Raw genomic sequence first — 18,033 nt, forward strand, 5'->3', positions numbered from 1 at the left:
CTTCAGTCACAAATTAGGCCGGACCCAGTTCTTGATGCTTCGATCTTTTAGGGACTACATTACCCCTTCCCTTGAAACCACATTCCCTAAAAAGGCAACTGAATTCCCAACCAAACTCACACTTCGAAAATTAGCATATAATTTATGTTTTTCCAAGGACCCCTAAAACAATACGAAGATGGTTGGCATGCTCTTCTTTGCTCTTATAGAATAAACGAAAATGTTGTCAATAAAGACTATAAAAAAAGAATATAGTAATGGCTAAACACACAATTAATCAAACTCTTCAAGGCTACAGGCGCATTGGTCAACCCAAACGACATTTCTAAAAACTCATAGTGCCCATAATGGGTCCCTAAATGTCATTTTTGGTACATCCTCAAGCCTAATTTCAGCTTATGGTAACCAGGACTTATGTCAATCTTAGAGAAAATTGATGCACCCTACAACTGGTCAAAAAGATCATCTATTAGAGGTAACAGATACTTATTCGAGATGGTGATTCTATTCAACTAATGATAGTCTATGCGCATCCTCATACTACCATCCTTCTTCTTAACAAACAAGACAGGAGCAAATTGGTAGGAAACACTTCCTTAAATTTAGACACTACATGAATAGACTCAACAGAGGGATACTCAACATCTATATCCCGAATATGAGTCAAATATGCCAAACACCCCTGCCCCACAAGTTTTCTAGCCCGAAAGAAAGACATGACCTTAGATGGCTTAGGCTTGTGCACCCCTTCCCACTCTACCTTTTCCCTACCCGGGATCTTTAGAGTCACAGACTTAGTATTACAACTAAGCACACATAATAGGGGGACAACCAAGTCATGCCTAAGATTATATCAAAGTCTGTTATATCTAGAATAACCAAATCTGCCCAGTCTGATAACCCATAAGCAGAACAGGACAAGCACGATATACATAGGTGACTATGACCGACTCTCCAATTGGGGTTGAAACATGGATGGGGCATCAAGTACATCAGAATTCACATAAAATCCCAACGTAAAATGAACTAATACATATGAATAAGTAGAACCCGGATAAAGCAACACAGTAGCCATTTAGTAACAGACAAGAATAGTACATGTGATCACCGCATCAGATGTCTCCGCCTCAGTCTAGCCCTGAAAGGCATAACACTCAGCCATTTCATCTTGACGGACAACCTCCTTGCATGGTTGCACTGCTCCTCTACCCGCATTACCATTTCCCCGGCCTCCATGACCTCGATGATTACCTCTTCACCTACCTTGTGGACGTCATCTGCCATTATTACTATTGCCCACGGGTACCACTACTCTATTCTACTACTACATGGGTTCAAACATGTGCGGATGTGGACAATATCTCCTTATATGCCCAAGTACTCCACAATTGTAACAACTGCGATCAAAATATGGCCTGATGTCGACCGAAGGTGCAGTTCGCTGGCTATCCTGAATAAAGTTCTATTGTGGAGTTCCCGAGTAACAACCTGTAGAAGCGTGCATGGTTGGTTGCAATTGACGACCTACCTGAACCTCTGGAGTAAGAACCATGCAGGTTACCTGTGCTCTTGGGCTTCTTAGCCAAAGCCTTAACCTGCCCATCATGTTGAACTCCCTTCACTTTCTTCAAAAGTATGTCACCTCGTTAAAACTTTTTTCCTGCAGAAGCCATATGAACAGATAACACATGTAATTCGGGGTTCAATCCCTTGACGAATAGACGAATCCTCTCCTCCTCAGTAGTTACCAACTGTGTAGCATATCTTGACAAGACATGCAACTTAGCCTCGTAAAAAGCTACAATCATACCACCCTATTCCAAAGCCATAAACTCAACCTTCTTGCGATCCCTAAAAGTCCCACGCACATATTTTTCCAAAAACAAAGCATGGAACTATGTCCAAGTGAGTAGGGGTAAGACCTTCTATCTACATTCCACATAGGCTCTCCACCACTGCTTTGCTTCACCTTGAAGCTGGAAGGTCATGAAGTCTACTCAATGCTGATGTACAATACCTAAATTGTGAAGCCTCTCATAGCAATCCGAAATGAACTCATAAGCGTCCTCACTCTTAGAACCATGGAACACAGGCGGCTTCAGCTTCAGAAACTTAGTCAACATATCGTGCTCAGTACCAGTTATCTTAGGACCCAATAGGGGACAGAAAAGGCATCAGTGCCTAATGCTCCATTAACCTTGGGAACAATATCAATAATAGGAGGATTGGTTGGGCGTTGAGTCGCTTGCACAGTGGAAAGGACTCCAGGGCCAACCAATCCCTTTAGAAAAGTCATGATCTACAAGCTAACACTGTGTCTAAGCGAGGAATACCTACAGTTTCAGCCTGTACCTCATCCTCTGCTCTAACATCCTCCCCTTTTTTATTTCAACATTCTTTTGTACCTATTTTTGGGGAGTTGGAGAGGCCTCTTCCCTAGGACCATTTTCAATTGGGGCTCTACTCCAGGAGGGTGCTACCCTTTATCAATCGCTACCCCTTCTTCTTTCTCTACCCTGATTCGATCGCGACCTCTTGGTGCGGGCTCCTCAGTTTTCCCATTGATACGGGCTACGGGCCTGACGTGGTTGTATTACGTATTAACCATTTCCAGATAGAAGAGTGAAAGAAAATTAGATACCAATTTGGATCGACAGATACCAATTGGAATCATGTCATAGCACGAAGAGAGAAAAGGACAGAGAGATTTCCTAAAGTTCTGTAGCCTCTCGAAGAAAAGTAAAGACATCTCCATACCGTTCTGTAAGACTCTACTAGACTCATTTTGGTACAACGAGATCAACAAACCTAGAGCTTTGATAAGAATTTTGTAACGACCCAGCCCGTCGTGATTGGCACCCACACTAACTCTTTGGTGGGAGAACCATTACTAAAACCCAGCTAAGCTACTTAACAAAAAACTAAACATTTAAAGAAACGGAAGCAGGTTTAAATGTTGGATAGGAATGGAGTAGCGATAAACTCCAAATGTTATAAATAAACAATTTAAACAAATATTGTGGAAGTCAACCCCTTGATGAACCTGAAAGTCATTGTACAAAACTCTACCAATCAGCAAGTCTAACGAAAGGGGCTGCAACCCCAGAACTAAACATACGAATAAATCTAACTATAGAATCTGAGTCGGAAAAGAATGGACTAAACAACAGAGGACCAATGGCAGCTTGGAAGAACTGGCTTACCCTTGAATCCAGTCTCGATCAGTGATCTCCTAATGTAGGTATGTCAATAGCCCCTGAAGATGCCCTGTACTCAACAAAGAATGAGCAAGTGCAAAATCAGTACACAACCATAATGTACTGGTAGGATCACACAGCTACTCCAGTAAGCGAAATACAAGGTGGAAATTACAACAGAGTAAACACACATATACAGAATACATAGTTCAATTAGCATTTCAGGAGCAACATACAATTTCCCAATATCAATGACAAGTAGACATGAACATAATCATCACAAGTGGTTCTCTCATAGAACCCATACCCAAACTGTTAGTGTGTCGGACCGTGACACCCGATCGAATGTTTGTGTAAGAACGTGACACCTCATCCAATATATGTGTCAGAACGTGACACCTCATCCAAACTCTGTGTCGTAACATGACACTCGATCCAATCAGCACAACCACAATCAAAACCATAATCACACTCACCCCATAATGAATAATACATATAGTCACATGGTCTAGTAATAGTTCATGGCATGTAATTTTTCGCACATAATCATTTCATTTCACTATTCACAAACACAAATGCATACAATGAAGCAATTATTCGGCATATATCACACAAATAGGAAATCAAACCATTACCTACCTTAAAATCAAGCTTGAATCCTCCTAAGAAACTTGAACCTTCCCTTTCCATATTATTTCTGCTTGTACTTGGTCCAAACAAAAGTAATAAATGCAAGGATCACTAAACAAGGCCTAATTTACCTGGATTATAATCAAACTATCAATCCAAGACAAAACATAAGATCCTATTATTCAACTAGGGCTTTTCCCACTATCAACTTAAGGCCAAAAACCCTCCCCCAACGATAGTTACCCCAGACTATAAGTCCAAGGAATCCAAAAATGGATTAAGGGAGTAATTTTCTTACATTTAGCACTAGAAGTCGTGGAAAACTGTCAAGAATCGCCATGGGTCGTCTTCTAGCTCTCAAGAACAAAGTCTTGTAGAAAATCACAATTTTGGGGTTTTTCCTGACTTAAGTTCGTGACTGGCCTGCCATGACGGACCTCATCCCTTCACAGTGGCCCCGCCCTAGTGGCTTGTACAGAGATAGAAGCTCAAAGTTTGAGTTCTAAGCTCCCATTTCACAACACACCTTCCTCCCGGGACATTCTAAAACTACCTATTCACGCCAAGATCAGTTTCGAGAGTTCTACTTGCCCCAATTTGAGTTCGTAAAGTTGTTCAGGCTCCTTAACATCTTGGTTATCCAGTCATGTGATCAAAATCATAATTAACCCCCCCCCCCCCCATTAATTACTAGATTTACCTAGACCTCATCTGACTCAGATTTTGTCCAAGTCTTGCCTAGGCTAGAATTACTTAAAAGTTTTTTGGCCCAAATGTTTTCCCCATTGGCTTTTCTATAACAACGGGAACAGGTCGTTACAAGCGATGAAGTTCATTGCTAACTTAAAGTTTTTTTGTATCTTAGGAGGAACATATTGGTAGGAAAGATCCTGCAAGAAACGATCTTGGCCACATATACCACATTGATTGCCCCAAAGACTGGAACAAGATCCCGAACAGTTGCCCCATCTGCAAGAGGAAAGTGGTTGTTATTTGTTATTTTACATTGAGAATTCGTGCATTCCTTTGTATTTTTACAACAACTAGTTAACTTATTACAGGCCCAATGACTTGATTTTTGTGGGATCTTTCTACATCATGTTATTTTGGCAAAGCTCAAGAAAGTTCAGGAAAACTTCAAAATTAGATATTGTTTTCAATCTTAGAACAATGGTGTTTTAGTTTTCAGTTTAGTAAGTTATATGTTTTTTCTTACTTTTTCAAAGCTAAACATAACTAAGTACTTATGTCTCATGTTTTTAATGGATGATATACGACATATTTGATTTTTATTGATATTCAATGTAGATTTTGAATCCCTTTTTTATTGTAACTGCATTATTTTTCTGATCTATATTGTCCAGTTTCCTATGCTATGTACACTGGATAGTTTGTGCATCCTTGTACTATTAATAAAGCATAATTGTGTATGTACTAACAACATAAAACATACATACAAAATTTTATTTTGCTTTATTTATGATGTGATATAAGTTTCATATTTATTATCTTAATTTTAAAACTTGTGTGCTTTGTATGTGAATACACCAATATGCATATCTATGTCTGTAACCATATAACTTTAGGTAAACACGTGAATGTAAATCATTATAAGGGTGTAACATATGATAACGATGTATAATTCTCTCTTATTCTAAAATATTTGAAAGTTTTTCTTGTCACATTTCTTTAAGTAAATCTTGTATTTTAAAAAATGCCCTTAAATTTTAGGCACATTTAGTGGAGTATTATTTTAAAATAATATTTTATTTCTAAAATTCGTGTATCAGTCTAAGGTATATTACCCTACAAAATATACTGAAAGTTATCATTTTGATGTTTGAAAAAATCAAAAGATGGAGTGTTTTGTGGGGCTATAGAAGTTTCTTCTTATAATTTGTTCATGATTGCTTTCTAGAAATTGAAACTCAAAATTATGACATCATGCGTAGATAGATTTAAGATTTAAGATTTAAACTAGATAAGTTCAACCTTTAAGTCTTTAAGATGCTTAATGCTAATCTCATTGTACATTTGAAATTATGTGATCACAATTAGATATTCTTTTTAACCTTTTAATAGTTTTAGTTGTTTTTCAGTTTATTTGTGTTTCATATTGAAAATACTAGGTTTAGTTGGACCTCTAGAACATATGCACTATCTGCCTCTTATAAGATGTCATTAATAATTATTTATCATAAACTGCAACCAAACAGGAAGATTTAGCTAGTGTCATCAAACAATGTCAACACAAACCATTAGGGAACCCCAATTAGTAGAAGCTCTAATGTTACTACTATTAGGAAATTATATGCACAGCGGAAGCGTACCATATTCTTATTGCTTACTGATGAGTCCACAAATTGGACTCATTTAGGGGTGTATTTTGATAAAATTAATGTCCTCAAATGCATATTTTGTCTCAATATATGATGAAAACCCTTAAGTTTTAGGTATTTGGAGTTAGAGGGAAAGTATAGATACTACTTAGCAAAAAGGAACAAAGGCAGTTGAAAGAACGAAGAAATGAAGATCTGAGAATCGCCGAACCCGTTCAGCGAGTCGCCAAAAGGTCTTATCCTCGCCTTTTGTTCCATTGTGCTGAGCCCTGAAAGAAAGAATCTAATCAGCGGTGAAAAGGAGTACTCGGTATGTCGCTTAGTAGTTCCGTGAAGCAGTACTATGTCACCGAATGATCCAAAACACGACGATGCTGAAGGATAGAGCAAGACGGTGATGAAACCTACCAAAGGGTGGATCGCTGAGTTGATTAGCGATCTCGACTAACGATGCCGAATGATCCGCTGCAGCACAGATTTTTAAAAACTATAAATACTCGTTGAGAGTTGTAGCTTAAGATGAGATTTTTAATAGGAGATTTTTAATATCAAATTTTTAATATCAGATTTTTAATATAGAATTTTTAACATAGAATTTTGAGTTCTAAGTTTGGAGAGGGTTTTGAAAAATTTGAAGATTCAAAGGGTTTCAACTCCAAGATTTTGGACTTGGGTCTTGTGGATTCTTCACTCTTGGCTTGTTTTGAGACTTAAATCTTCATATCCATCTGAATGCAAACTCATATTGGTATAAATTTCTATCTCTTTTACATGTCTAGCTAAAACCCCAATTCTTGGGGTGTGATTTTGTGAATATGGGTTAGATTATCTGTTGGGTCTTACTTGTTGATGATTTATTTGTTGTTTAGATGTGATTTAATTTAGTAGCGATGGTGGAACTTAATGAAATTGTAGTTGCAAACACGATTTCACCTTTGTATTTTCAGCTTGCTTGAGAGAGAGGTCGTAAAACTAAGACTACTAAATTGATGGCCGGTGGGATTGGGTTGACATGAGGTTCAGCTCGAGAGAGTGAACCCTAGTACTTCTCCCACACACTCAGCTTGAGAGAGTGAGTGGGCTAAGGCGGAGGTTGTTCTTCATGCGGCAACTCGGTGTTCGAGAGAAATCGAGTTTATTCGGGGTAATTAGTTGTTCGAGAGAGAATTTACCCCACTATAGTCTAGCCTAGTCACAAATATTCAATGGATTTATTATCAAAAGCATGTACCCAATAGTTTAGTTTATCCCATATTCCTATCACATCCCAAGAATCCCCTCTCCTTGATTAGTACTCCTTGTATTTTCGTTGATTTTTATTTACTTGTGACAAACCCCTATTGATAATTGATGCTTGTTTCACCCCTTAGATTTAACATTTTTATATTCGATAATGTTTTTAGCTATGACTAATTAGAACTTAATTTTATTTTTCTATTAATTCTCAAAACCACTCCATTGGGACTCGATCCCAACCCTTCGTTAGGTTACTTTACTGTTGTACGATCGTAGACAGTTGCATTGGAAGTTGTGTTTTGATTACGCAAACATCACTTACATGAATAATAGATAACCAAATTGTTTATGCTAGAACATATAAACTTGCTGAAATTTAATCCAAGAATTACCTCTTTAAGCATGAGCATATACCTTCAAGCGAATCCACAAGTTAGAAAGATCTTCCTTCAAGAGAATTCAAAAGTTAGACAGATCTTCAAGTGAATCCAAAAGATAGACAGAAGCTATGTAGTCTTCGACAATGATCCCAAATTCACATCCGAACACTCTCAATACTTGGGTGGAAAAGTATGAATAGAAACCTTCAATCTTTTTCTAGGTTAGGAGAATCCCTTCTTATAGAGATTTCATCCCAATCCAAAAAGGAGAACAAAACACAATCTATTTTCTTCAACAAGAAAAATACATGACAATTTTCTTTTTAGAAAAAAAACTCACGCTAGTCTCCTTTTTTTCGTTAGAAATAGGATTCTGAGTGCTAGTTAAATATAGGCACTATAGGAACAACAAAATTAATTACTGAGGCTTCCTATTATGGAAATAATTCCAAATAATTAACTTGAATTATTCTTACCATAATAAATTACAAATTATTCCACTAGAAATTCGTAATTGCACTCTTCTATTTATATTTTGAAATTTCCGATTAAACACTTATGTATTTCACCATGTTAAGATTACAGATACTAATAAATAAATTAAATTACTGACGAATTTTATTCAATGACTCATTTCCTTTAGAGCACAACTTAACTTATTTAATGTGTCAGATTTGTTGAGAATATGTCTCAGGATATTGTAAAAATAAAACAATACCTACAACTCTTATGTTTATGTCAAACTCTGATTCGGCTGTTATGGATTCGAAATATGGGACGCAACATAGGACAAGTTTTGTCCAGATTCTGGAATTTGAAATTCTGTACGAACAGCTGTTGGTGTTTTGACTATATCTTGTTGTACAAAATACATTTTTCGGTGATTCTTGTTTTTTTGCAACCCTAAGAGATGTATCTACATCTTTCATGAAGGTTATAAAGTCTAGTTTTGCTGTTTTCCATTTCAAATCTAAGTTGCGACATGAGGTACTAGGCTGGCCAGAATCACTGTCTTGGGAGCCTTGTTGTGTTTGTGCAGGCTAATTTTACTTGTGATGATGATCCTATTTTACATCAATATTATTGAGCTTCTAGGGATTAAAGAAGTTGTTTAATTGTATTTTAAAGGTTGTATATACTCGTGAACAAGTTGAGGACCTTGATACATTGGTTGGACTGTTTCCTTGCTAAAGCACCGAGGTTTGTGTATAAACTTGTACTTGCACTCTTTTAACCTCTAGTATATTTGAAATTGGATCTTGGTACCTTGGTTACCTCTTGTCACTTTGCATTGTTGTGTTGGTATCCTTTGAGACGTTAAAGATGCTTGTGTAACTCGCCCACTTGTACGGATTGTTTGATCACCTAGCACTCTTGTTGGGACCTTGTCCTTCTTGTGGCTGTGACTTTGTCACTCTTGGCATGCCTCTTGATTCGGATCATTTGCCATCTTGACTTTGGATTTTTAGTTCGTCTTAAGTATGGATGTTGTCCATTTTAAGTACGAATTAGAAAGCCATTTTTAATATGGTTCTTGGTTCTCTTGATTATTGGGCTTTGACCCTTCTTGATATAGGGCGTCGACCCTTCTTGATACTTGTTTGTGCTTGGGGTGAAGACATGATGTACATATTGGGCGAGCCTTGTTGTTGAATCTCTTGGAAAATGATGTTATGAACGTTCTTGACATTTGGGTCTTTAAAGATCGAACTTGATACTCCTTATATATTGTTTACTTGATTTATTAATTATGTTCAATTATGTTGCCCATGACTTGAGAAAGTTGGTCTTGTGAATCGGATGTCTCCGAAACTATAGTTTTGCACCACTAAGCTATATGCTTAGCGATAGTTGTTTCTATCGTAGGGGAATGATCGAGTGGATGCATGAAGCGGGCCATTGGAGAAGGAATTTTTGAGAGCCTTAAGGAAGATCACATTTGCATTTAGGCATCTATATTTTGTATAAACCTTGGGACTTGTACATGATCTTTTTGTTGTATATTTACATGAAATTTCGATGACTAATGTGATCATGTCACCATGGGTTGTAAATTAAGTATGGCTATATGTTTTGTTCTTTTGGGGTGTGTAAGCCCAAGTATTGCAATATACTAAATTTACTATTTGTTTTGAATATTCGTGTGAAGCATGAACGGGCTGATTTTGGTACTTCGAAATGTGTAATATTCATATTATTTCATCCTTAAGTGTGAAGATAATATATGCATGAAAAGCTCATCGGTTATTTGCTTAAATTATTTTTGGGAGGGTTTTTCCGTCATAAGCTGAAACTCCGTGCCATATCAATTTTAAACATCACATAAATGTTTAAATGTACAAGATGCACATCCTTATCTAATTTTTTTTCCCTTTATGAACCTAATCCCTCTATTAAACTACAATCAATATGGCCATAGTAAATCTCTTTTAATTGTCGCAAGTATTTAAGTAGTTTTCTTGCTTAGGTGGTAGTATCCTTTCGAAAGGGTCGTTACAGATGATGCCTACTAGTACGCGTGTTTTGTACTGACACTACCCTTGCTATGTCTTTGACATAGTCTGGATGCAGGATTGGTGACATTTTATTAGGTGAAGACGAAGAAAATCTCCAGCAGCTTCTACTTTTCCTTTTGCATGGTGGGAGCTATGTCTTTTATTTGTTTGTCCAGTGCTACTCTTAGTAGCTCTTGTACCTATTTAGGCTAGATCCATGGGAGTTGTTAAATTACTTTACAAGTTTTAACCAAAAGTGTGTCTAAAGATATTATTTATAAAATCATATTAGTATATTTATCTATGTTTCTTTAATCTTTTCACATGTTTAACTATTGGGATATGAGGGTTCCCCTACTTAGGTGTTAGAGTGGGCGCCCGCATGATCCGGTGGGTTGGGTCGTGACAGAAATGCAATCAGATTACAATGACTTTATATACTTTTCATGATGTTATTTTCATGTGTCTTAATTATTTTCAATTTATCAAGACATTTAGACTTACAAAACATCAAAAAAAAAAATCATATCATGAGTAAACTTCTTGAAAACTCAGAATACTCAAATTCACCTTTTGCCCAAATGCTTATTTATTACATAAATCATAATAGATTAATTATAACTTATCACTACCTCTTTTTCCTTTAGGTAAAGGTCTCATAGTCATTTTTCCTTCTAAACAAGACTCACATGTTGGTAGTGACTGCACTTTCAATGAACTGTTATGTCCATTCATTAACCAACCCTCGAAATTATATTCAGAATAAATGACTTAGACGCTAATGTAAAGATAAGTTTTATTCAATTTAAAAGATAATTTCCCTTATGAGGCAGATTAATATAATTCAATTCATGAGAGATAATACTAATAAAAAAACACGCATCAATATACCACAAGAAATAAAATATTCATCAAACTCAATGATAGGAGAGTTAAAAACAAATATATTAAATACTCATCTCTTATGTAGTTAGAAACTGGAAATAATTCCTTCTAACATAAGGTACATTTACAATGTATTCTTTGAATTTATATCTTATCTCTACCAAAAGAAAAGCTTAAGTAGTACTAAGTGGGTGCGTAAATTCTATTGAAATAAGAGATATAATACATTAAGTAGATCATAATATTTTGAACAATCCTAAATAACAAAATTCAATGCTCATTTATACATATATTATTATCATCCAATCTACCAGACATATTGACTCATCTCAGAATCTCACCTTTTAATAAATCAAAACGATAATTAATATCTACAGATCATAATAGTTATATCAAGATTAAGAATATAAGTACATTTAATAGTTTAGGGAATATGTTTTTGCCAGCCAGTCTAAAACAACTATCTATATTCGGTCCTGTTCAATACATACAAAATGCACTAGCACAAGAAGTTGGAACTATATGGTTCCCATAATCAAGAAAAATTACATATAATCTTATGCTACAATCGTACGGATTGCATGTCAAATTTTCATCCTAGATTGTGAACAAAAAACTTTATACTTACAAGAACCAATTTAATCCTCTGTGTATAAGCTAAAACTCTACACACTAAATCACCTACTATATAAGTAAACATACACCATAAACGAATATAGGATCTATTAAAACTGAATAAATATTTTTTCTATAATAAATATTATATCTTAAGATATGGTTAATAGTATATATTCCAACAACTACTAATTCTCCCACTGATAAAAATGGTCATCAACTAGTGGGCTTGCCAAGTAGCTCAAATTTAGAGAATCAAATACGTAAGAAAAATGAGAAGAGAAGATCACTTGAGAAACATCCCGATGGGGGTATATCTTAAGCTATCGTATTTTAAACTTGATAAAATCCTTGGATTTCTCTTAACTCTATGTGACATGTTTTGTATGTATAGAAAATTCCAAGACTAGGAACTTAAGTAAGATAGATTTGGATAGTTCTACAATTAAAAAGTGTAGGAGAGATGATGTAAGTTATGATGACGATCCCAATTGGGAACTATTTTATCAAACTGTGGGATAAGAAAAGGTTAGTGACATATATAAATATAAGTAGCTAAAGATTGATTCATTGAAAGATTTGAATTTAGCAAAAAATTCAGAAAGCCATTCTTGGGATGGGACATTAAAGACTCCCCTAAGAGGAAATAGAGTGAATGTTAGAATCTGAAAACACAACCTCCCCACCCCCCAGATATTATAGAAAAGATATGTGATAACACTGTAAGAAAGAAAAGAAAGAAAGGTATCCAAGTCTATTGAAAAAGACTTCAGCTAAAGCAGAGCTAGCAAAGGGACTGATGGAAAAGGGAGAACGAGTTTGACAAGATCTAGATTACACTGTCTTAGCAGAGTGCAGAAGCTGATAAAGATTCTTCAAAAGGGAATTTGTCTATTTTGCAACCTTTTGTTGAAGCCACTTCAAGCTCTTCTAAAGTGTCTTGTTCACATAAGATATGACTAAAAATGGAAATTAGCAATCGATAAATTTTATAGCAAAACAACAAAATCCATTTCTAATATTATTTAGTCACAAATTATTATAAAATTTTATTACCTATGAACTATTTAACAAAGGTTAATGACGAAGTGCGTTGCTAATTGGAACTATATACAATGGAACCAATACAAGAACCTAAAAGTCACGAGTACAAAGCTGTCTAATGTGAAAAAATGCAAGTCCCATTAGTGGAACATAACAAGTCGTCTCAATGGCAAAAGACTAGCTAACATATATAGAAAAGGAGAAAGGCTGGTACAGAATCTTCAGCTTCTGCATTATGCTGAGAAACAGTGCAATCTATATCTTGCGTGACTCGCTATCTCTTCTTACCTCTACCTTTTCCATCAGTCCCTTCACTAGTTCTGCATCTACTGAAGTCTCTTCCCATGGAATTGGAAACCTTTGCCTTCTTTTCTTTCATACGACTGTTATCACATGTCTATTCAATAATATCTAGGGGGTGGTTGCTTTCTAGGATTCTGGCATTCACTCCATTTCCTCTTAATTAAGGGAGTCTTTAATATCACATCTAAAGAATGACTTTCTTGTTTTTTTGTTAAAGTCAAATTATTCAATGAATCAATCTTCGGCTTCTTGTGTTTATATTTATCTCTTACTTTTTCTGATCTAGTGCCTAGAAATATGACCTTGTTATCAATACCAAGCAATCTATCCAAGCATTCTTTGATTTTCTTGGAGTCTTTTATTCTTTTCAACTTGAATTCCTTCACCTCCAACATATTTTTTCTTAAGATAATTCCAAATTTGTTTTGGTTATGGGAGAAATATAATTCTCTTTAAAATAGTTGTTGAGATAATAACAAACAGAGTTGCTTTCGTTGTGGACTTCATGATTTTCTTTTCCTTGTGACTCTTGATTTTCGCTTGGGTGGGATATTTTGTAGCGGATTCATTTCATAATCCTCTTCCACGCCTTCCTTCCTAAAGATCAAGGGCCTCCAAGTAATTATCCGTTCTCACAACTCATAATTGGTAATTTTCATTACTAAAAACAGCATGAGTTATTCACGAAAAACTATTTTTGAAATCCATCTCTTCACTCAAAGGTCCCTTCAGAAAAATAGCTCGAGATCCCACTTATCAATTTTTGAAAGAAAAGAAATGCAGGAAAATAACAAGGGAAGAAAAGTTGAAGGGTAAATTATGTATTGCACTACAGAACTTTAAATTATTGACTAACAAAAGACATGTATTTACAGACTAAAAAACAAACTGAAATAGAAATCAACTCCTAAATACTAGGTGTCTAACTTAATAGAATTATTGCAACAGGAATATTTGTAGTTATAAATCAAAGATTCAACATCTATACAAAAGATTCCAAGACCTTCAATTTTGAACCTTATATGTATTGCTCTTAAGCTTCTACATTATTGTCTTGAATCCACATCGAGAAAGCTCGAAGAGTGTTTGTATGAGCTCTGTGATGCTTTTGAGTAAACTCAAGAAGAGCAGGCCATGTGAAGTACGGGTATAGTCGAGGGTTTTTGTAGTACACCAATTCAGTTGGTGGATTCACCACCTTATCATTGTCTGGACAAAGAAAGAAAGCAAGTGATTTTCTAGGAGTCTTGTTGTTAACCACTGCTCTATGTAAGCAACTTTTGTATCTACCATTCGATAGGGCCTGCAAAAGAACAAACACCAAATATATCATATTCAAGCTGTAAGTCTAAGAATTCATGAGGTATATCATTGCGCATCATGTGGAAAGATCTTATAATGTTTTTCAACAAAAAAAATGTATTATTTGCTTAATTGATTCTGCTTATATTATTTGTATGTAATACATAATACATTAGCTTATTATATAGTACTAGTTTGTAAATTTGCTTACCATAAATGTGTCGCCTATGTTAACCACAAAAGATGACGTACCATTTGTTGTCCACAAAAACCTGAAGTCCGCAAACAGAATCTTGATAGAGAACGATTAATGATTTTGGATCATAGTGAGCCCATGTTCCTAAGGTGAGCTCTGGTTTCTGGCACAGGAGATAATAGTTGAGTCTCATTATGGATTCATTATCTTCGAAAAACTCTTTAAAGTTGCCCTTCTATACACCTAGGCTCATCCCTAAAAGTTCCATATACCTAAGAGAAAGTGTGATCATGATATTGCAATAATCTTGATAAACATTCTTGTGTAATTAAAGGGAAAAAAAGGTTAATTCATTTACATAATCGAAAAATAGAAAAATAGACACTTTTTTTGTTTCAATTTTTTTGTCTGATTTTAATTTGACATAAAGTTTAAGATATTAAAGAAACTTTTCAATTTAGTAGTCTTAGACAAAATATATATATATATATATATATATATATATATATATATATATATATAAAATGTACAAGAATATCATTTAATTTAGTGGTCTAAAACATGTCATGCCAAAAAAGGAAAAAACATTTTTTTGAAACATACCAAAAAGAAAAGTACGATAAAAATTTGAAAAAGATGAGAACTAAGATAGTTAATTGTCCCTACCCGAGATTTTTAAAGCATTCACCCAATATACTTTGGAAATACTCCTCAACTATGTGAGATGAGCCTTCTTTAGCCGAGTATCGTAAAGAGAGTGTCTCTTTCCAAGGAAGCTTCAAAGAAAACATTCCAGTAAAGTTGTTGGCATAACCACAATGTTCACCAATTTTCCTTTGAGATTTTTTCTTTTCACAGAGAGGAATGCCAAAGATAGATAAAAAGGATGGGAGAGGGGCTGAGGGACGGCAAAGGTACAAAAACAACAACCACATGACATAGGAACGTTAAATGGTAGGCCCATTACGAACAATCATTAAGGCGGTCTCCAATCTCGCTCGGCTCGGGGCGATCAGAGGGATCTGTCCATATAATGATGGGCATTAGAGACGAGATTAGCATCAACTTCATGATTGACAACAAGAAAGAAACCATGAATCCTGCACGCTTCACTAACAAGCCTAGATGCTTGTTCGGCGGCGGCAGGGTCACCAGAAAAGAAACCCCTTAAGTCAATAAGGGGAACATGAAGTTTATGTGTTACAACACAAGGCTTCTCGTCATCCGGCCATATATACTGTGTGGGAATGCTGGACTCATTTTTCATATGGGATGTATCAAAAATCAATGGTTTTTCCTCATCAAGCATAGGTGATTTTTCATTTGTGATTATACTATCAGTGGTCATTGTAAGCAAGGGTTTGGTTTTTTCTTTCTTGTGCAATATGTCAAAATTGGGAAAAGGAAGTAGAAGTAGTTTACTGCGAGGAGCCAAAATGAAGGATTATATAGGGCTTAAGGATAATTAAAATTTGGATAGAAGTTTGTTGTTTGAATCAGATTTTAAAAAAGGAAATACTTTCAAAGATATGTTTGACCATAGATTTTGAAAAAATTTCCTTAAAAAGTTCTCAAATATCAAAAATGGGTCTGAACAGTTGGCAGAGAAGGGCTTAATAGTGCTTAATTTTGTGGCCAGAGAGTTTTCCATATTTTGAATCAAATTTTAAAAAATAAATTTTTTTTAAAGATATGTTTGACCATAGATTTCAAATCAGAATTTGAATTTTTTTTAAAAAAGCTTTGAATTATCAAAAATGGGTCCAAATAGTTTGTCAAGAATGGCTTAATAATGCTTAAAAGTGGGGTATAATTTTGTAATAGAATGTACATAGACATATCTACATATAATATAGCATAATAATAGGTAGATATATTTAAAGAATTTTTCCGATTGATTTTCCTTAGATAGATTTCCTTATATTGCTACAAATAAATTTTATTCTTAAAATAATACTATAGTAAAACACACTAAATTAATATAGGTGTGACTATAAAATATTATTAATTTGTAGATATATTATTTAATAGATAAATTAATATTTATTAATTTAAAGAGTTTTGAGATTCAAGAAAAGTAAATTTTGATTACATAAAAATTGTTGTATCCTAATAATTTATGTATCATATTTATTGAATTTACATAAAAATAATAATTTATGATACATAAAGTGTAACACCTTGCTATTCGAAGGAACTAGAAAGAACTAGAATTTGAAAGAAACCGTTCTTGGAAATAATCAAATTTGGAAAGTTTGACAAGTTAAGCTACGTATGAGTTTTGGGTCAACTTCAAACGACCATAACTACAAACACAGGATGAGTTAGGAACACAGGATGAGTTAGGTGGGCTACAAGATACCGTAGGAGTTTGCTCATTTTTGAGTTTGTCTTAGGGAGATATTCCTATTGGAAGTCGGATTGTCTAGATAAGGAAATTCAAAACCGGATTTTCGAAGGGTATTATGGTCTTTTCACTACCCAATTAATTAAATTCATTTTTGGTAATTAAGTTGGGGTCTAAACTGAATCGATTCAGTTTACGCTTAATAAAATTTAGTTAGGGTTTTGAGAGAAGAGAAAAGAAGAGGAGAAAAAGCACGGATTCGTCCCGTTCTTGAAGTTAAGTTTGTGGATTTCGCCAAGGGTTGATCCCTACGAGGTATGTGAGATCACATAGCATTGGGTTCGTTCACCCAGGCGCCAATCATGATTTGATTCTGTGAAATTTTGTTCTTGAAAGTGTAGAAATTGAGTTCTTAATAGATTTTGTTGAAGTTTCTATTGGGTTCTTGATTGTTGATGTTGTTGAGAAATTCTTGAGTTATATTAATGAAATTTGATGTTGTTTTGAGTGGATTCTCGTAAACCTTGGTTGTGTATTCGAATTCTAAGTGTTTGGGGAAGAAAATAATTGAATCTAGAGGGTTTAGAGTTGAAAAACGAGCAAAACAATTCGTCAAAAACATGGGGAAGGGGGCTGGGGCGCCGCGCCACTCAGAGCACCCCAAATAAACTTCTATAGTTTGGGCTCTGCAGAGCCGCATGACTTAGACAGCCCCAACCCAGTTCCTGAAGTTTTCCCTCTGGCTCACAGCGCCACTCAGAGCACCAGGGTCGCCATGTCTCCTACCCTTTCCCACTTCTTTCCGTTTGAGTTCCCTTGAATTGGACCTATGTTTCCTAGTTGATTTCTACACTCTAAGGTACGTCTAAACATCATGATATCATCTATAACATAAGATCATGACCCGTGAATCCATAAATCAAATTCAAGGTAGAGCTAAGAGTCAAGTAAAGAGAGTTCTTAGAATCTTTTCAAAGTCTATTTCAATCATTTTAAACTTGTTTTTAAAAGAATTAAGCATTGAGTTGAGAAAGATTAGAGCCGAGTTCATTTATTTAAAAATG

At 35.1% G+C, this 18,033-nt stretch overlaps 2 protein-coding genes and 1 pseudogene across 3 annotated transcripts in view; 1 reads left to right on the forward strand and 2 right to left on the reverse strand.

Moving 5' to 3' along the window:
• Nucleotides 1-6,439, reverse strand: part of LOC125839081 (actin-depolymerizing factor 10-like) — an 858,671-nt gene extending 852,232 nt beyond the window's left edge. The window contains exon 1 of the mRNA XM_049518065.1: nt 6,436-6,439. The gene's annotated coding sequence lies outside the window, so the exon portion shown is untranslated. The remainder of the gene's footprint in view (nt 1-6,435) is intronic.
• Nucleotides 1-18,033, forward strand: part of LOC125839078 (peroxisomal membrane protein 11C-like) — a 485,045-nt gene that overhangs the window by 413,184 nt on the left and 53,828 nt on the right. The window lies entirely within an intron of this gene.
• LOC125839074 (gibberellin 20 oxidase 1-like) lies at nt 14,158-15,970 on the reverse strand (annotated as a pseudogene).

The sequence above is a fragment of the Solanum verrucosum genome, unplaced genomic scaffold (genome assembly GCF_900185275.1).
Source record: "Solanum verrucosum unplaced genomic scaffold, falcon-dt-bn FXZP01000163.1, whole genome shotgun sequence".
NCBI classification, from domain to species: domain Eukaryota; kingdom Viridiplantae; phylum Streptophyta; class Magnoliopsida; order Solanales; family Solanaceae; genus Solanum; species Solanum verrucosum.